This window comes from Oreochromis niloticus, linkage group LG16 (genome assembly GCF_001858045.2).
Source record: "Oreochromis niloticus isolate F11D_XX linkage group LG16, O_niloticus_UMD_NMBU, whole genome shotgun sequence".
In the NCBI taxonomy this organism is placed as follows: Eukaryota; Metazoa; Chordata; class Actinopteri; order Cichliformes; family Cichlidae; genus Oreochromis; species Oreochromis niloticus.
In genome coordinates this window covers 32,045,614-32,067,699 of record NC_031987.2, presented here as the reverse complement: position 1 = coordinate 32,067,699, position 22,086 = coordinate 32,045,614, and the positions used below count along the sequence as shown (strand labels likewise).

At 38.5% G+C, this 22,086-nt stretch overlaps 1 protein-coding gene across 6 annotated transcripts in view; it reads left to right on the top strand.

The window, feature by feature from the left end:
* The window catches only part of dgkg (diacylglycerol kinase, gamma), a 141,602-nt gene that overhangs the window by 3,770 nt on the left and 115,746 nt on the right, over nucleotides 1-22,086 (top strand). The window lies entirely within an intron of this gene.

Genomic DNA, 22,086 nt, shown 5'->3' with positions numbered 1-22,086 from the left:
TTTAATTATTTAGACCTTTTAATAGTGTTGATAGTCAAATTTATATTTGAGTTTTAGAAAATAGACAATCCCTCTACTCTGATTCTTTCTATGAAAGATGAAAAGTAACTCGCTGAATCCTTTTGAATATCTCTATTTTAAGCAGAGCAGGAATTAACTATATGCTGTAAACCCCCCTAATTTGTGGTGTATATCATATCAGAAGGGAAGCAAAAGTAAAGGAGGATATGTATGACTAAATGCTTGATTTTAGTTGCCTAAATTTGCTAGTGAAATCGAATCATTTGCTGCTGTAAACAGATGTGCTCCTTAAACATAATCAGAACCATAAGTCAGCAGGAAGTAAAAGAAATAAAACGATCAATTTCAGCAGCACTTACAGTAGTTTTATTTATTTATTAGCTTCCACCATGTGATTGCTACTTGTCCTGGGGCCCACCAAGGGGGGAAAAAATCTTCAAACATACAAAAACAAAATAAGAAAACACAAACTTTGTAACCAAAAAGTATATCGCATATTAAAAAATAAGCTGATATTAAAAAGCCGAAGAGGACTGAAGAACTGTTTTGTTCATATAACTGGATTTAGTAGATCTAACATCAGTTCCAGTATAGGCTAATTGTATACAAAGGAGTTGTGGCGCATGGGACTTTCTAGCAACAGCTATCAGCTATCAGCAGCCATTTTTGAAATTACATAGTTCACCTGATTAGACCAACAAAAAAGAGTTATTTAATTTTACATTTTTTAATTTAATCTTCTTAACCTGTTCAGTGGATATCCCATCAACATCAAAATTCAACAAATGAGACTTAGAAAAAGGTTTCCTAGAACCAAACACAACAGATTTAGTTTTGACAATATTTACTGCTAATTTGTTCATTTTTACTGATTGATTTACAGTCTGTAAGCTCTGCCTGCAGGCACTAATGAAGAAGCAGTAAATAATGTATGTATGTACTTTGTCAGAATTTAACAAACTAAAACATAAAAATTTAAAATAAAAGAGGGCCCAGACAGCTGCCTTGTGGAACACAAGAGTAAAGTCTGGTTATTTTACCTCAATTATTTTCTCTTTTTTAAGGTCACACTGAAAACCATAGCCGTTAATCTTTTCCATAAGAATGTCATGATCAAAACCATCAAGCGTTATTTAAAAACAGTGATAAAGTTCAACCAACTTACTATCGTTAGTATCCCTTAAGCGTTCATTTGTCTCTTATACAGTACTGGTGGAATACTGAGCTCTGTATGTATGTTGCAAAACTGTTAGAACGCCATTCTGACAAAAGTCATCAAACATTTGTTTCGATATTATCTTTCCAAACATTTACTTCCAGTCAGAACCAATAAAATTAAGGCTTGTTAAGGAAAGGGAATACTTTGGCTTCCATCCAGATCTGGAGATAAATTCCCAACATATTATAAGGTTAAGTGTCTTACAACTGTAGACCCTTCAGTAATCTGATTTAATGCAAAATGATACATTTTATCTTCCATTATATTTTCCAAGATCTGTTGAATTAAAAAAAAGTAAATTGTCTACTTTACTGACAAAAAAAATATTCTAAATAAAATTAGCTACACCTATAGGCCTCCACATTCAACATATCTATGAAATTTTATTCATTCATCACGTATTTATCACTTTCCATGATTTCTTACTATTATTTACAGTGTTGTCTCTTGTTGTTGTGATTTAGTCATCTTAATTCTTTATCTACAATGTGACTTCTGTCATAAATACAACCCAATTCCCGAGCAGTCTCTTTTTCCCTGATCTCTCTGCAGCATTGTTGCTCTTAACTCATCATCGGACAACCCTTCACTGTTTGCTTCCTGATTGGAGCATGTTTGTTAGACAGATTCATTAAATTATCCATAAACAGCTGGTTTTAACATCATGCGTCTGACCAGTTTCTTTTTTTCATGTTATTCAGAAATAGATCCCTATTAATTTTTTTTAAATCTGATCCATGGAGCGCAGTTCCACTTCCAGGTTTTCCAATTTTGTCTTTCAGGTGACATTTATCAAGTTATGATTACTGAACCCACCCCCCACCGATACAGCCTGTGAACATAATCTTTTAACATTTGTAAATATATCGTCTGTGCATGTAGAAATTCTATTGTGGTCTATTGTGACTCTGTGGTTATTTATGGGAAACCTTGTTGTGTCAGAATTTGAAAAAGGTTACAGAAGTCTGACTCAAGACTTAAATCCCTTAAGTCTTTTTCTTTATGAACAGCTCCTATTAAGCCAATTAATATTCCAGTTGCCAAGAATAAAAATATCAAAATGTGGTATCCCTGGTGATGACCCCAACCCTATCCCAAACTGTAATCCTACCTTATTGTTTGGAGTCAAGTAAAAAAGTATTTTTTATGTAAATGCAAATCGCAAATTTTTCTTTGCAATTAAGGGACAAAGAAAAGTTATTTTCAGCGCCAGTGTAGCTCAGTTAGATGAGCAGGCGACCATATGCTGCATGGCTGAGAGCGGCCGACCCAGGTTTGAATCTGACCTGCGACCCTTTGCCGCATGTCTCCTCCTCCTCTTTCCTCTTCATTGTACCTGTCCAATAAAGCCAAAAAATATCTTTAAAGAAATTTTTTTTTTTTTGTCCCTTAATTGCCAAGGTGCAAAGCATTCAGGTTTTCACTGATGATGATCTGGACCTCAGAGGGTTAAGCCAGCTTTCATCTGATTGGCTGTCCCTTGGAAACAAAGGGTTTAAACAGGAGTTAGATGGTTTCTGCGCCCACAACCAAAGCTTTGTGCCTGAGTGACCATATGAAGGACAACCGCTCTCTATGACATCATAGAGATGGTCACATGTCACATGTCAGTACACTGACATGTATTTTTAAGTTAAAGGCGCCATTCAAAGTATCAGTGGTGTTTTTGCCTTTAAAGAGTGTTTACAGTGTTTTTTGGTCAGTGCATTTAACTCTGGGAATGGGCATTTCATACATAATCATGTTTCACATACACAAAACTCAATCATGACAGGATGGACAAGCAGCATGGAAACCTGTTATTTCAAACCGACTGCCATTCCTCTTTAAATACAGTGCAATCAGTACTTGTGTATAGCTTGGCCTTTCCATTCCCCTCTGCGTTTTACACACAATCCCCCAGTTGCCATGACACCCAGGCCTTCCATAAATACTCGTGGTATTTGTGAGGCTACATCCCCAGTAGGTTAGAGAACAGAAAGCCCTATGTGAGCCTTGCCTGCAGCAGTGCTAATCGCAGATCAATCTGCTCCCAGATAGTTTGTCACCTACAGTGCCATTTCCAAGCTGAGACTTTGCTCCATGTGCTGTGGGTGTTCGCCACAGTAGATCACAGAACACTTATACATATTGTCTTTCCATTATCCTTGTAACCTTCACAATGTACACCTGCTGTAGGCAAATAACTGTGTGGTAGAAGTTTAGCAGATGACTAACAATGTTCATTATACAGACCTATGAAAGCATAGGTGAAAGCTACTATGATTCATTCTCTTGAGATCGATAGAACTATCATAGAGAATATCAATCTTCGAGATTAGGACTTAGTGGGCGATGAGTTGGGAGAGAATTAAAGATAGTCTGGGACAAGAAGCAGGAAAAAGGTTACCCATGGCTCCATTAAGTTTCTTTTTTGAAACATTAATAATCACTAAATTTGTCTCGAATTTTCTCTTTGGCCTGTTAGACCTTTGCCTCTGACCTTTGTTCCAACACATTAACAATCTCACAGAAAAGGAGTGTCTGTCAGAGCAGAAGGGTTTTCCACTGGCTAAGGAGTGGTTTGTTTTCAATTCAATTCAATTCAATTCAATTCAATTCAATTCAATTTTATTTATATAGCGCCAAATCACAACAAAAGTCGCCTCAAGGCGCTTTATATTGTACAGTAGATAGCACAATAATAAATACAGAGAAAAACCCAACAATCATATGACCCCCTATGAGCAAGCACTTTGGCGACAGTGGGAAGGAAAAACTCCCTTTTAACAGGAAGAAACCTCCGGCAGAACCAGGCTCAGGGAGGGGCGGCCATCTGCTGCGACCGGTTGGGGTGAAAGAAGGAAAACAGGATGAAAGACATGCTGTGGAAGAGAGACAGAGATTAATAACAGATATGATTCGATGCAGAGAGGTCTATTAGCACATAGTGAGTGAGAAAGGTGACTGGAAGGGAAAAACTCAATGCATCATGGGAATCCCCGGCAGCCTACGTCTATTGCAGCATAACTAAGGGAGGATTCAGGGTCACCTGGTCCAGCCCTAACTATATGCTTTAGCAAAAAGGAAAGTTTTAAGCCTAATCTTGAAAGTAGAGATAGTGTCTGTCTCCCGAATCCAAACTGGAAGTTGGTTCCACAGAAGAGGGGCCTGAAAACTGAAGGCTCTGCCTCCCATTCTACTTTTAAATACTCTAGGAACAACAAGTAGGCCTGCAGTGTGAGAGCGAAGTGCTCTAATAGGGTGATATGGTACTACAAGGTCATTAAGATAAGATGGGGCCTGATTATTTAAGACCTTGTATGTGAGGAGCAGGATTTTGAAATCAATTCTGGATTTAACAGGAAGCCAATGAAGGGAAGCCAAAACAGGAGAAATATGCTCTCTCTTTCTAGTCCCTGTCAGTACTCTTGCTGCAGCATTTTGGATTAGCTGAAGGCTTCTCAGCGAGTTTTTAGGACTTCCTGATAATAGTGAATTACAGTAGTCCAGCCTGGAAGTAATAAATGCATGAACTAGTTTTTCAGCATCACTCTGAGACAGGATATTTCTAATTTTAGAGATGTTGCGCAAATGGAAGAAAGCAGTCTTACATATTTGTTTAATATGTGCATTGAAGGACATGTCCTGGTCAAAAATGACTCCAAGGTTTCTCACAGTGTTACTGGAGGCCAAGGTAATGCCATCCAGAGTAAGAATCTGCTTAGATACCATATTTCTAAGATTTTCAGGGCCGAGTACAATAACCTCAGTTTTATCTGAATTAAGAAGCAGAAAGTTAGCGGCCATCCAGGTCTTTATGTCTTTAAGACATTCCTGCAGTTTAACTAATTGGTGTGTGTTACCTGGCTTCATGGATAGATAGAGCTGCGTGTCATCTGCATAGCAGTGAAAGTGTATGCTATGTCTTCTGATGATGCTGCCTAAGGGAAGCATGTATAATGTAAACAGAATTGGTCCTAGCACTGAACCCTGTGGAACACCATAATTAACCTCAGTGTGTGAAGAGGACTCTCCATTTACATGTACAAATTGGAGTCTATTAGATAGATATGATACAAACCACTGCAGTGCAGTACCTGTAATACCTACAGCATGTTCTAATCGCTCTAATAGGATATTATGGTCAACAGTATCGAACGCAGCACTGAGGTCTAGCAGGACAAGCACAGAGATGAGTCCACTGTCAGAGGCCATAAGAAGATCATTTGTAACCTTCACTAAAACTGTTTCTGTGCTGTGATGAGCTCTGAAACCTGACTGAAACTCTTCAAATAAGCCATTCCTCTGCAGATGATCTGTTAGCTGTTTGACAACTACTCTTTCAAGGATTTTTGATATGAAAGGAAGGTTGGAGATTGGCCTATAATTAGCTAAGACAGCTGGGTCTAGAGATGGCTTTTTAAGTAAAGGTTTAACTACAGCCAGCTTGAAGGCCTGTGGTACATAGCCGATTATTAGAGATAGGTTGATCATATTTAAGATCGAAGAATTAATTAATGGCAGGACTTCTTTGAGCAGTTTTGTAGGAATGGGGTCTAAAAGACACGTTGATGGTTTGGAGGAATTAATTATTGAAGTTAACTCAGAAAGATCAATTGGAGAAAAAGAGTCTAACTTAACATCGATGGTACTAAGAGTAGCTGTAGATAATATTACATCTGTGGGATGATTATTGGTAATTTTTTCTCTAATGATAAAAATTTTATTTGTGAAGAACCAGGAAGAACCATTTAAGACCAGGATTTGAAATGAAAATGTTATAATAGACAATAAACCACATAACTATCAGAAAAGTAATAATAAATGATAATGATGTAATTCTTAAAACAAAAGGTACTTTAGCCTTCCAAGGCTGGTTCCATCTTGAAAGTAAAAGCCTGATGCACCAGTTCAAAATACTCCAATTAAAACAATTGTGTAAAAATGAATGGGACATAATTCCTCCACATCACTTTCAACTGTTGTTTACATTTCTTGCTGCCAAGGGTGGCACATCCAGTTATTAAGTTTAATTAAATACATTACATTTTATTTATATAGCGCCAAATCACAACAACAGCCCCCTTAAGGCGCTTTATATTGTAAGGTAGATCGCACAATAATACATACAGAGAAAAACCCAACAATCATATGACCCCCTATGAGCAAGCACTTTGGTGACAGTGGGAAGGAAAAACTCCCTTTTAACAGGAAGAAACCTCCAGCAGAACCAGGCTCAGGGAGGGGCGGGGCCATCTGCTGTGATTGGTTGGGGTGAGAGAAGAAAAACAGGATAAAGACATGCTGTGGAAGAGAGACAGAGATTAATAACAGATATGATTCAGTGCAGAGAGGTCTATTAACATATAGTGAGTGAGAAAGGTGACTGAAGAAGAAACACTCAATGCATCATGGGAATCCCCCAGCAGCCTACACCTACTGCATCATAACTAAGGGAGGATTCAGGGTCACCTGGTCCAGCCCTAACTATATGCTTTAGCAAAAAGGAAAGTTTGAAGCCTAATCTTAAAATTAGAGATAATGTTTGTCTCCCAAATCCAAACTGGAAGCTGGTTCCACAGAAGAGGGGCCTGAAAACTGAAGGCTCTGCCTCCCATTCTACTTTTAAATACTCTAGGAACAACAAGATTTGTGATTGCAGTGTGAGAGTAAAGTGCTCTAATAGGGTGATATGGTACTACAAGGTCATTAAAATAAGATGGGGCCTGATTACTTAAGACCTTGTATGTGAGGAGCAGGATTTTGAATTTAATTTTAGGGACAAGTACTTTTTACACAGGAACTTGGATAGTTCTTTTCCCCTAAAAAATGAAATAATGATTTAAAAGCAGCATTTTGTATTTACTTGGGTTGTCTTGGTCTAATATTAAAATGTATTTGACGGTAGAGCTGGGCGATATGACCCAAAATTCATATCTCAATATTTTTTAGCTGGATGGCGATATAAGATATATATCTCGATATTTTTTTAAAGCCATAAAGTAAGAACAAAAAGAGAGTTCTTAGTCAAAGCTGTGTCCCAGATGTCACACAGGCACTTTTATTAACATACAGCATAGATGTACATGAAAAAAACTACTCAAAAATAAATTATGAGCATTTATTAAATAATGATGCTCTATAAATAAAAGAAAACTATGTTTTTTTTGTGCATAACAAAGAGCTCACAATTGTGCAGTCAAAATGTAAACTAAAAGACGCTGAGCATAATAACAAAGACAGATTTCACAGCTGCTCTGTTCCCAACTTCTACTTCTACTGACAGCCTGGAGTTTGAAATCCACTTCGTAACCATGTCTCTGGACAGGTGCCATTTATGGTCCTTATACACACACAATACGGTAATATTACGTTGAAGCACAGTACGTATCACTCCGCGAGGCTCCTCGGTAGCCGTAATGCTCCGACAATCCATCAAGCGGTGCAGCTCCGTAGCTTACCAAAGTCGAACTAAAACATTTTTTGACAGATTGCTGAGCGCTGTGTATCACATAAAATCGGTTCGGGGTCATCAAGCACAACCAGAATTCATACAAAAGGCGCGCAGTCAACTTTTGAGAGAATGAAAGGATTTCAGGCCGTGCATGGCGTTAGCGTGGCTAGCTCGTTAGCGTGGTTAGCTCGTTAACACGTTGACGCCGTCCAGCCCCACGCACGGGGCGATGCGCAGTAACTCATTAACGGAGATTTGCCGTGTCCATCTTGTAGCTGCCTGCAGGTGAAGCGATGGGGGAGGAGGGGGAGTTGTGTTCAGTGAAGGAGAGGCGAGGTCGAATAACTTTGCGTAAAGACAAAAGTGGACGAAAGAGAGGCAAACTTGCGGCTCTGCAACTATAATTATAACGTAACATAGACTATATCGATATAAAGGATATTGTCACATCTTATATCTCGTATAAAAATATATCGATATTTTTTAAAAACTCGATATATCGCCCAGCTCTATTTGACGGTCCTAAAAATTTAAGTGTGACAAATATGCGAACTAAGAAATTGAGAAGGGGGCAGATACTTTTTTGCTGCACTGTATATGGGGATTGTAGCAAGATATAATAGTACTTTTGGGGGGAGGGGGATTCTAGCCCTGTTATAGCTCACCTGGTTGAGTGGGTGACACAGGCAGTATTGTGCTTCCTGCATGTCATTCTCTCTGTTTTTGCTGCTATCTCCATCTGTCCAACTCTACTATCGTATCAACAATAAGGGTAAAAATATTTTTAAAAACATTTTTTTAATAAAATAGTAATAATAGTTCCATAGTGTAGCACTATGAGTACCTGGCCTAATACAGAAAATATTCTGATTACTATGTTTCTGTAAATATAAATATAATTGTAAATAAGTCTGCTGTAAGTGACTGATGTTTGACACAAACGTTGCTGTCTCTATCCATTTAATCCATTTAACAATTAAAATTTGGGGGAGGCTTTCTTTAACTTTCTTTTAAACTATGTAATAGGGAGTTAACGGTATTCTTCCCAAGTGCTCTTCTATCTAAAAAATACTTTAATGTCATTTGCATTTATCAGTCAGTCCTCTTGAAGCCCCTACTCTAGTGTTCAAGTACTTTAAGCATCTTCCCCAACATCTTAGACCACTTCAAGAAGCCTAATGAGCCATTAGAGACACTAATTTGTCTGATCAAAGCGGAGGAAACCTGCCATAGGATTCAGGTGACTGAAGTGATTCAAGTGCTTCGGTGACTAATGCTGAAGAACTGGCCCCACTTCATCTCAAGGGTGAAAGAATTAAACCTCAGCCCACGTGCACTCGCTGTTCGTTCTTTTAGTGAAAGCTCTGAATGTGCAGACAGCGCTGATGATGTGCATTTGAGACACACACAAACACACCCACACAGGAAAATGCAAATTGAACAGCAGATATGAGCTGCTGCAGGTGTGCAATGCTCGACTGAAACCTGTGCCCAGTCCTGTAGCATGAATGTGACTGCTTGGTTCCTCACTGTCATGCTGCAGGACTGGGCACATATTTCAATCGAGCATTGTCGGGGGGCACACGAAGCGGGGTCTAAGGACTTAATTTTCTCTATTCTGGTGAATTTTTAGTCACCAATTTGTGTAATTGTCTTTTATTTAGAGGAAAACACAAAAATCAGGCACCAGATGTTCTTTTAAAATATACTTTATTAATATAATGTAGTCAGGCTTTCGGAGGTTGTGAGTTGCTTTCAAATCATTATTCTCAATTTATTGCATTTTATATTGTCCCTGCTGAGTCAGAGCACATGCAGACCAGCTCTAGATGTGAGCCAAGATGTAACTATTTTAATCATGATATCAGGCTAATTTTGTTTATGTGTTTTAGTAATTAAATGGTAAATAAAGTGATACTTATATAGTGCTTTTCTACTCTACTGCAAACCTCATTCACACAGTCACACGCACATTTACATGATTTATCATTCTTTGTCAAACGTTTCCACACATATGTTCACATGGATGCATTGGGCATCTGCATTGTGGGGTAGCAACTGAGCTCAGATTAGAGCCCAGATAAATATGTCCAGTGGAAATCTGTGCTTTGCTCTGATGAGTCCAAATTTGAGATCTTTGGTTCCTTTGTTGTCTTTGTGCGACTCAGAAAAGGTGAATGCATGGACTCTACATGCATGGTTCCCACCTTTAAGCATGGAGGAGGAGGTGTGATGGTGTCTTGTCTCAAAATTGAAGGCACACTGAACCAGCATGGCTACCACAGCATACTACAGCGACATGCCATCCCATCCAGTTTGCGCTTAGTTGGACCATCATTGATTTTCCAACAGTACAATGACCCCAAACACACCTCCAGGTTGTGTAAGGGCTATTTGGCCAAGAAGGAGAGTGATGGAGTGCTGCACCAGATGGCCTGGCCTCCACAGTCACCTGACCTGAACCCAATGGAGATGGTTTGGGATGAGATGGACCACAGAGTAAAGGCAATATGGCCAACAAGTGCTCAGCATCTCTGGGAACTCCTTCAAGACTGTTGGAAAACTATTTCAGGTGACTACTACTGAGCAGTCACCAAAGCAGTAATCAAGCAAAGGTTGGCTATTTTAAAGAATATAAAACATGTTTTGAGTTATTTTACACTTTACAACATAATTCCACATGTGTTCATTCATAGTTTTAATTTTTCATTGAGAAAAGTCACGAAAATAAAGAACAACCATTAAATGAATGTAGTGTACAATACAATACAATTTTATTTATATAGCACATTTAAAAACCACAGGCATGCCAAAGTGCTTCACAGAATGAGTTAAGAGCAATAATAAATACAAATATAAAGCATAAAATACAAAATACACATAAAATATACTAACAGGCAGGTGACATAACTAACCAATAATACACCAGGCATAGTAGACACAACCCGAAAGGCTGAAGGTTAAAACATTATAATCATTAACAAATAATAAAAATAAGTTCCAATACACTAAGGATGTGGGCTCTAAGAGCTGGGGAAGGCAAGGCTAAACAGATAAGTTTTTAATCGAGATTTAAAAGATTGAATTGAATCAGACGCCCGAATAGCTAGGGGGAGGTTATTCCAGAGGTAGGGTGCGACAGCGGCGAATGCGCGGCCACCTCTGGTCTTGAGCCGAGATCTCGGTTGCACCAGGAGCATTTGGCCTGCTGATCTAAGCGCTCTCCCAGGGATATAAAAACTGAGGAGATCCGTAAGATAGCTGGGCGCGGTGTTGTTTATGATTTTAAAAGTGAGCAATAAAATTTTAAAATCAATACGAAATTTAATAGGGAGCCAGTGCAGGTCGGAAAGAACCGGAGTAATAGACTCAAACCTGCCAGTTCCAGTTAAGAGACGCGCAGCCGCATTTTGAACAAGCTGCAGTTTATGAATAAGGGCAGAATGGAGACCAGTATAAAGGGAATTACAATAATCTAACCTCGATGTAACAAAGGCATGGATAAGTTTCTCCAGGTCCTTACGTGGTATGTAGGGCTTGGCCTTAGAGATTAGACGTAGTTGATTGAAACTCGATTTAACTACGGAGGACACATGTTTGTCCAACTTGAAGGAACTGTCCAAGACAACACCCAGGTCCCTCACAGTGTCAGAAAGGGAGTCAGCAAAGGGCCCAAAAATACCAGTTGATTCAGCCCGAGAGAAGGGACTATCAAAGATTACAATTTCAGTCTTCTTATCATTTAGAATAAGAGAATTGCTCAGTAACCAGTTTTTAACTTCATTCATACAATCAGAGAAGTGTTGCAATGACGACGTGACATCCTCAGCTAGTTCAAAATAGATTTGAATGTCATCCGCATAAAAGTGAAAAGAGAAATTGTATTTATCAAAGATTGTAGTGTAGAGTGTAGACTTCATTTAAAATGTAACATCTGTCAACTTACCTATTGTGACCTGTGACTGGTTGCTTATGATAAGTTAAATGTGAAGTTGTTTGAAAAATCATGTTTTTTCAGTTATGTCATTTAGTGACTGAAGACAAGGGTTTTTTTTTGTTTTTTAAAGATTTTAAAGGCTGTGTAACTGGCAGTAAAATTTCAAATCTAGAAGTTGTATGTACTATGTTGCCAAAATTTCAATTTAATTCATTTGTATTTATATAGCACGAGATCTCAACAATAGTTGCCTCAAGACACTTTATATTATAAGGCAAAGACTGTATAATAATACAGAGAAAACAGAGAAAACCCCAACAATCAGATGACCCCCTATTAGTAAGTGCTTTGACGACTGTGGGAAGGAAAAACGTCCTTCGTACATGCTTTGTCAAAAAGGATAGGATTAAGCCTATTCTTAAAAGTAGAGAGGGTGTCTGTCTGCTGAATCCAAACTGTAAGATGGCTCCACAGAAGAGGGACCTTAAAGCTGAAGGCTCTGCATCCCAGTTTACCTTTAAATACCCCAGAGACCACAATTAAACCAGCAGTCTGAGAGCAAAGTGCTCTCATGGGGTGATACAGTACTATGAGGTCTGGGGCCTGATTATTCAAGACCTTGCATGTGATGAGAAGGATTTTAAATTTGATTTTGGATTTGACAGGGAGCCAGTGAAGAGAAGCTGGCATGGGTGAAATCTGCTCTCTCTTTCTAGTCCCTGTCAGTACTGTTGTTGCAGCATTTTGGATCAACTGAAGGCTTTTCAGAGGTTTTGGAACATCCTGATAATTAATGACAGTAGTCCAGCCTGGAAGTTATAAATGCATGAATAGTTTTTCAGTATCACTCTGAGACAGGATGTTTCTAATTTTAGAGCTATTACGAATACTAAACATATTTGCTTAATATGCGCATTGAAGGACATATCCTGTTCAAAAACGACTCCAAGATTCCCAACAGTGTTACAGGAGCCATCCAGAGTTAGACACTCAATGGGACTACCTGTACAAATAAAGGGTAAATCGAATATAAAAACAAAAAATAAGACACTATATTTTTAAGGCTGAGTACAATCACTTCATTTTTATTTGAACTTAGAAGCACGAAATTAGAGGTCATCCAGGTCTTTAAGCCTTTAAGACATAGTTTAACTAACTGGTCTGGCTTCATGGATATAAAGTTGGGTATCATCTGCATAGTGGAGAAAATGTATGCTAAAGCTTCTATTTTTTTTTTTATTTTTTTTTTTAGGTAGCGTCATTAGAAGGTATTCTATACCTTCTAATGACGCTGCCTAAGGGAAGCATGTATAATGCAATCACTATCAGAATAGATTGTAGCACAGAACTTGGGGAACCTGACTGTGTAAAACGGAATCTCCATTTCCATGAACAAATTGGAGACTACTAGAGAGATATGATTCAAAACACTGCAGTGCTGTACCTTTAATACCTACAAGCATGGTCTAGTAATAAAATGGTCATCAGTATCAAATTATTATTTAGGATTTTAATTACTTTAATTACTTTAATTAGCTTGTGGTGTTTAGCCCATTAATAGAGATAGATTGATCATATTTAAGTTTGAAACACTGATTAAAGTAAGAGTACCATCCCAATCTTTATCCATGGGGTTTAACATGTCGGTCCACTCTTTGTAGCTATAACAGTTTCATCCCCTCTGGGAAGGCTTTCCATAAGATTTAGGAGAATGTTTATGGAAATTTTTGACCATTTTCCGGAAGCACATTTGTGAGGTCAGACACTGATGTTGGATGAGAAGGTCTGGCTTGCAATTTTTGCTCTAATTCATTCCAAAGGTGTTCTGTTGTGTTGAGGTCAGGAGTCTGTGCAGGCCAGTCAAGTTCTTCCACACCAAACTCGCTCCTCCATGTCTTTATGGAAGTTGTTTTGTGCACTGGTGTGCAGTCATGTTGAAACAGGAAGGGGCCATCCCCACAAAGTTGAGAGCATAAAGTTGTTCAAAATGGAACTAAGAGACTCCTCCTAAAAAACAGCCCCACACCATAATCCCCCCTTCACTTAACTTTACTCTGCACAATGCAGTCAGACAAGTCACGGTCTGCTGGCCACTGTCAAACCCAGACTTATCTATCATATTACCAGCTAGAGAGTCCAGTAGCAGCATGCTTTACACTGAATCTGACGGTTTCAATTGTGCCTGTTGATGTAAAACTTAGATGCAGCTGCTTGGCCATAGAAGCCAAAACCATGAAGCTCTTTAGCTCTGTTCTTGAGCTAATCTGAAGACCACATGAGGTTTGGAGGTCTGCAGTGATTGCTTCTACAAAAAATATAAAGTGGTTTGAGTGCTCAGGTGGTGTAGAAAAGCATTACATGAAAGATGCACTGTGCACCTCAGCATCTGCTGAGCCCACTCTGTAATGTTACACCGCCTACCACTTTATGGCTGATTTTCTGTCATTCCCAATCAGTTCCAGTCTGTTATAATACTAATAACAGTTGACTGTGGAATATTTAGTAACAAGGACATTTCTTTAATGAATTTGTTAAACTATAACAAGCTATAATTCAATGTGCTCCTAAGAGCAATCCATTCTTTTGCAAAAGGTTTTAAAGCAGTCTGCATGCTGACACACCTGTGGCATGGAAGTGATTGGAACATGATGATTTGGATAGGTGAATGAATACGTACAGGACACACTTGATGCTTATAGGTAAAAAGTTCAACTGACTGTATAAATAGAATCTTCCTAATGCAGAAAGCCCTCCTGTTGCACTGATTTGGTGTTTCTGTAACACCCACAGGGGTTGTGTTTGTAGCCTTTGAGCACTTGGAGTCTGGGTTTCATCTGTGTGAGCCAGGCTTGGTAATTTCCATGTGAAAATTAGTCCAATAAGGAGAGATCACTTGGGAGAATTTAACATTATTTATTGAGATCGAGAAATAAATGTGGCGATTGGACTCTGATCACACATCACGGCAGAACGGGAATCCCAGGGCTGACACGATTTAGAACAGGTCCCCCTGCAGTCTAGATGAGGACTGAGGCTTGACTAGAGCTCCGGCTGAGGTGACTGAGGTGAAGATAGGGATGAGGTGGGTTACATTAAATAGAGTCTGAAAGGGAGATGACAGAGAGCACAGGTTTAAACCATGTGAAGTGGTGGCTGATTGGCCTAAAGAAGGCGGGAGAGAAGATGATTGGACTAGAGTAATGATGCCAGTATTGAGACTGACAGTGTGAGAAGGCAGTAGTCCTGTAAAGAACAGAAAAGCAGCTGAACACTTAGAAAAGCAGGCAGAAGGGTGATTACAGATCTTCCTTATTGAACTTACACATAAACTTCATTTAAATTTCACGCGGCTCAGTCTTCGAGATCACCTTCCCTTTCTCAATTTCTCACTCACTGGGTGGGGGTGAAAGGCTGTCAAATGGTAGTGCTTTCTGTTGTGGGTGGAAATTATAAGCACTTCCCCATTATAAACATTCACAAACAAGTTGAATTCAAGTGTGTCTACTGAAATATAAGCTGAGCTCTTGTGTCAGTATAGATCTGAGGAATAATACAGCTTTAGAGTAAAAAAAATGAATTGCACCAAAAACACATAATCCTCAGTTCAGTGAAACATAGCCTTTGTCCGCCCATGTTTCATTAAAACATAGGCAGACAATGCAGCATTGCAGTATGAGCTACTACATAATGCAGGTGTGAACCGGGGCTAGAATGTGAGGTTTCTAAAGTGTTTTGGTAATCTACCGACCCAGTTATGACAGGATGTCTATATTTAGAAGTGCTTGGATCATGAAGATTATCTCAGTGCTGTAAGTGACTGATGTTTGACACAGAAAAAAGCTGCTGTCTCTATCCATTTAATCATATGGTCACACAGTCCTATGGCTTCCTGCAGCAGACAGGGAAAAATGCTTTGTCTCAGAACACAGCTTCAGCTATCAAAACACTCTTCCTGTAGAAGGGGCCTTGCTAGTCCACAGTATCCTGTGTAGCCCTCTACAGTGGGGATGTCAGAAGCATGCTGCATGGCATTTGGCTTCCAGTTTTACACTGAAGTACATTGCCTCACAATTTCTTAGTTGGAATTCTGATGACTGGACTATGAATCAACCTTCTGCTTTTATCCTGCAGACTCATCTCCATCTAGTCCTCTCTGCACATAATTATGTCCCTGTTTACCCTCCCATCCTTCTTCTGTGTTATCACTGAACTGATCATCACTATCCTAATTTGGCAGTGCTTCTCTCTCCACATGCTTAATATCTTGGAACATGTCCTGCTAGTGAATGTGGAGACGTCAGACCGGAGTGGTACGTGGGTTCAGATTGAACGGTAATAAAATGGCACATATTCAACTTTCTGCTCTCATAGTTTTAGTCGAGGGAATTTGGATGACTGTTTTTCTTGTCTTTATTTTGTCATTCAAAGAAATAGCTGAAACGATTATATATTTAAACCATAGAGGTTCCAGTGTTTTGAAGCCTTAGTGTTGTTTTTTTGGATTCACGTGTATATCTGGGACGTTTATTTCTGACCTAACACTAGCAAACAGAGTGACACGATAAGTAACAGACTAATAAAATACTAGAATTTCACTCACTCGTGTTGACTCACAAACTGCTTGGATGGGTTGTACCACTGTGTAAGTTACATTATTTGCTACACAATTCAATCAAAAATGTTCCAACAGGCACCAAAACAAACAAAGTTGTAAGGAACAGTTGAACGTCAGACAGCCAGTGAATACAGCTGTCTATCAAAGTGGACGGACCTCTAAGTTTAATAATTTACCATATTTTTACCTAAAGAGGACATGTTATAGTCTTTGTTTTCATTATGTAAAATATTGAGATGGCATTTATTAACAACATCAGTAACTTTAAACCAGCTATTATTGACTGTCTCCATGCCAATGAGTAAGTGGATTTGTCTCCACTCTTCAAACCTCTTTACTTCAGGACAGTGTGGAGATGTTGATCTCTAGCTGGTCTGTTCTAAAGATAACTGTTGTCAACCACAGACTGTCAGTTGAAAAATGCAGTGCAGCAGGCAAAAATGTTTTTGATATAGGAAAAATTTCTGTACTAATACCAAAATAAGTCTATTATGGAAGATGTTGCTTGTAATGCTAAATTTACAATGAATCATCTCTTATATCTGCTGCTTTTGGTTTCACTGAGCTTCATAGTGAGTTTCCGCTCACTGTTAAGCTGTCCAGCCCACAACTTCACTGTTTTGGTTCAGTCTCACCACCCACGCATTGTGGTTTGTGCAGAGTTTGCGATCCTCGTGCAGCTTTAAAGGGTGGTTCCTTTCATTTTATGATAATGTAGCTTACACACATCCAAACATTCTGAATGTACTGCACTATTCTTTTACTATTCTTTTTGGTGGACCTTTGTGGCACTACAGTGACAGAAGAGCTGCTGTAAGTGTAAATAAGCTGAGGAGTGACACACAGCAATTATATGCAAATCTAAAAGCATTAGATGTTTACATGCATATTTGCTTCTTCCAAATTAAAGGGCCACCAACCTGGCAACAGTGCCAAAGGGTGCCTATTCTACAGTAGCTAACATGTAGCATATGAACAATGAACAAGTCTCAAACCACTTGGAAAACAACAAGGCGATACAGCAAATCAGGAAAACGAAGCCAGTGTAACAAAGCTTGAGCCTTACTAGCCAGAAATTACTGGAGGAAATGAAAGAGACTTCTGTGGACGTGTGTATTTGTCAGACCCAAAACCCATGCAGGGTGTCCCTCCAGGGGCTCTACAGCTGCTCTGGTGACCTCAGATAACCTGCTGAACCTCCATGGTGGTGACGTCTCATTCGCATGTCTTCCCAGTCATCTTTCTATGGTACTTTATGGGCCTACTCTGGTGACCATGTGTAAGATGACCTGTTTCACTACTGTCCCTCTTAAGCAATGCCTTTTTGTTTTCTGCCACCTAAATGCAACTAAAAAACTATGTATCTGGTCACCTAAGGTGGTATTGCTTTTTCAGGCATGCAGAATGAAACAGTGTTGTAATGAACATAATGTGCATGGAGGTGTAAATAACCCTTCTATTTTTCTTTGCAAAGCTCTATGAGTCACCGTCGCTTTTTAAAACCACAGCACTGAGGCAATAGTTTTAATGTGGAGGCTCATACAGCTCAGCTCTGTTTTGACTGGCTTACTGAGAATGAATTAAAGGAGGGACTCCTCAGGAATACTTGTTTTATTTCATAAAATGTATATATCACTCTGTGAGACAGAGGCGTATACAAAGCCTGATGTTACTTTCACGTCCTACTTTGTGCATCAAAAACCTCTGAGTGAAAAGGCCAATTATTGCTATGAAGATCGAAATCCCATAATTCCACTGAGGTTTGACTGGCTTTTTTATTGACACTCAAACTGATACTCATGCAACATTAGCTTGTTGTGTCCTTGTCTTATGGGTTTGTTTTAAATGGAGCCTTAAAAGTCCACCTGATGTTGAATCATCAAATTTCAGATTTCATTGCATTTGGTTAATTTGTTAAAATTATTTTTTACAAACAAAGGTTTGTTAAATTCATTCTTTGTTTTTTGTTTTTTTATTTGCACCCACAAACAGTATTGAAAGTCTTTGCTGAAATATAATGGTTATTTAACCAGCCAGCATGGCTACAACAAGCTTCATGTAAAGGTGCCTCTGCTCATTATTTGCATATGGTTTACCTGTTGCAAACACCTGGTGGCCCAACTGCATTCACTCTGTCGTTTTCTGTAAAACAGAAAACACATTCATTTTTTTTTTAAGTTTTCACTTTTAGTTGGAATAAAATATGTTTTCATGGTAACAGTGGTTACGAAAACTACTTTTTACTGCCAAAACAAGCCACAACACTTCAGTCCAGCAGAATTTTATCCATTGAAATGCCAACTGTGGAGCAATTAATTACCATTAGCAAGCTAACTTTAACAAACAAGCACTCTGATGTTCTTTATTCTGTATGATACAGACTGGTACCAATATTTTTTAAGTAGTCCGCTGGACATGTCACTTTTCTTTTACCTTTCATTCAATTCTGCACCGCGTCTTCCCACTGGTGAAATCACTTAATTGTTTCTTTTGTTGTTATTTGATTGCTTCAAGTTAATGTTCAAAATCACTCAAAAAATTCACAGTAACATAATAAAAAGCAGAATTACGCCAGTATTTCCAGGTAGAGTTAACCAATTTATGTAAGGCAGGAAAGCAGAAAACTAAAAGCACACTACTAAAAGTAGTTGGAACAAGAAAGGGAAATGTTCATGGAATAAGTAAGAAACACAAGGAGAAAGACAACTGGAGAGAAAATGTATAAGCCAACAAAGAAAGAAGGAGAGATGAGAATGTTTTGGGGCAGTTGGCAGTTTTGTTGGTCGTGTAGCAGCAGTGCAGATGGAGCAACCTCAGTTTATGCCTGATTTAGGCATATACCCTTAAAATATAGGTCAATCTTACAATTGCTTACTATGATATTACAGACACAGTAGTAATTATTGTCTACTAGTATTTATCAGCACCTAGTAGTTAGGCTGACTAGGCACTAACCAATCCTTGAAGATATTTTGTGGTTCAGTAAAAAATCTGCATGGTTTATGTGTTCATGTGCAGTATTGATCCATAGCATGTAGTTACATCTGGTCATAGCAACCATAGTGATTTCTGTTTCTCTCTTTGCCTCTCTTTGTCATGTACTCCTGTGACGTCATAGTTGCCAGGCAACCACATGAGCAAAACAGAATCCCTCTCTCCTCAGAGGGGGAGGCCCACTACCCTTGATCTGCACGTGCTCTGTCTTTCAGTCATGCATTCACAGCATGTACATATAGACCTCCCCTTTGTTCCCTTCGCATTAGTAACATCAGTAAACATGCACAGCCTGTTACAGCATGCTGCTGGCCGTTTTCGCATGTAGTCCGGGAGTGAGGCCAGCAGCTGATAAAGGACGAAGGGAGAATATTAAGGAATAAAGCATGACACTGCTTCCCTGTGATAATGTCTGAACTGAAGAGTTCTTTCTGTAAAACCCGAATGAAATTAAAAGGGCCTTGTGTTGCTTCTACAAACAAAACCTCCTAAAAGCAGCAGAGGTGTTTAAAGTATACACTATGTGCTGCTGGGGTTGCAGGTTATGTCCACTGGATTCTTTCTGGGAAGTATTCCTTTAGGGCTTTTTGGCATAAAGTATTTGTGACTGAAACACAGAACTAAGGTAAGGTAATATAAAGGGCAGCATAGCAAATATTCATAAAAATAAATGTTTGACTGTTTGATTGAAGTGCAAACTTTTAAGTATCCTGAATATTATAATATACATACATACAGTGCCTGTCATATTTTTATTTTGTGGTATGTTTATAATAATTTCTGGTGTTTAGCTTTTTTGTATTTTTACCCTGTAATTTAATGTTTAAATGTTTAAACACAGAAAAAGGAATGTATAAAATATATAAAGAAAATAGAGTACTGACTCACAGTACTGCTATAAGAACTATTATGTGTGGGTTTCAGTGATATTTCACCTGGTTGCAACAACAGGGAATGCATGATGAACACTTGCATTTTTATGTCTGTGAACACGAGACCACATTGGATTTTTTAATCGATACCATCGGTGCACCTACTGAAAATCTCTGGTAATTTCAAATCTCAGCGATCTTGACCTCAAGGTCAAGGTCCAAAGTCATGTTTTCTGAAAATCTTGTGAACACAATAACTTGAGAATGAGGTAAAATCTAATTTTCCAGGACTAATTCAAATCCTGGTGACCTTGATATCAAGGTCAAGGTTTGAGGTCAAGTTTTCTGAAAATCATTAGGCGTGCCATGTATGCAGTTTAATGATGCAGGACTATTCCATTTGCTACAAAGAAGCTGGGTTTAAACTGTAAAAGCTCTGGGTTAATAATCAAATCAGTCTTTTAGCACTGACTCATTCACAAAAGTGCAAATACAGACATGAAACAGCTTAATTCCAAAACCACTACCCTATTTGTTACAATCCTACATTACATTTATGTTTTCATCTATGATTTGGTAAGTATGCTCGCTGTAAATTTAGACAAGATAAAAACTAGATTTTGCTAAGTAATCATGCATAAGTTAAATATATATAAATCATATATATATATCTATATGTTTAGCTTACGCATGTTTCCTCAGTCCTGGCTTTGATGGCGAGTCAGACCTGACTTTTGCCTTTCAGGGTTACCTACCATTTTGATACTTGTCAGCCCACCTATACCATCTCTGCAAGGAACCAAACAATCTGCTACAAACCAAAGCAATAACAGACAATCACACACACACACAAGAATGGTGTGAGAGCATACAGCATACAAATCACATCAGTGTATTACAGTGTAACTATTGTTTTGATATAAACAGCACAGTTGTGCCTTTATATTATTTAACTATACATTTTTACCTCTGTTGTTTGACTTGAGCATTACCCATGTAGTAAATGTTTAGCAGCCTAAAGTCCAAATATTATAGTAATTCCGAGTGCATTCTCCAACTGGCTCAGATGTGAAGCAATGGCTAGAATCCCAAGTGCTTTTATGCTAATCAGAGCTTTGAAGGGTTACAAATTACAACCGTTTTCTAGCCATATTTCCTTCAGTTGAGAATCATTTCTAAAAATAAGCTCTTGTTATTCCCTCGGTAAATTAGAGTTAGTCACCCATGCTTTTATCTCTTCTCTTTTGGAACTACGTGTACTCCAACATCAGTCAAATAAATCCTCTCATTTCTAATTTACACAAAAAGCACAAGCACAGATTCTTCCAGGAGCCAAGACGGATAACATCTCCTTTTGTTTTTTACACTTTTACACTGGAGACCTCCAAGTTTTACCTCGTGCTTTGAGCTGGAGTTCTGGGAAAGTTTCAGACGGTTCCATCAGTGAACAGACTTTTTCTCAGCAGACTTTATGAAAGCATGACAGAAAGCAGAGGTGGCTGTACACCATTCTAGTGAGCTCCACTAAGTGGAATGCAGCCATCGTTCATGTTACAGAACACACCTGTGCTTTCTAATGTTACTATTAACATTAATAAAATACACTTGATATAAAAACAAGATGCTAAAAAAGGAGTAAACAAATAGAACTGTTTATTTTTTATTTATTTATTTTTTTTGCCATACTACGTGTGGCCTCTAGAAGAAATAGAAAGCTTTAAGTAGGGCTCATATGCCAGCTCTTTTGATGTTAAAAATGTTTTAAATCACTACCTTACCATGCAGTTTTACACAAGTACCAATCATAATTTTTAGACTTATGGAACAATAAAATTGCTTTGAAAATAGCTTCAAAACCAAAGGTTAGATCTAAAGTGACCGAAACCCTGTTACAAACATGCTGCAGGTCATAGGGAATGAAAACCACGTTTATAGCAGGTCCAGTGCTGAAGCAGTGAACCATATGGAAACACTAAGAAGTGGAACTAGTTG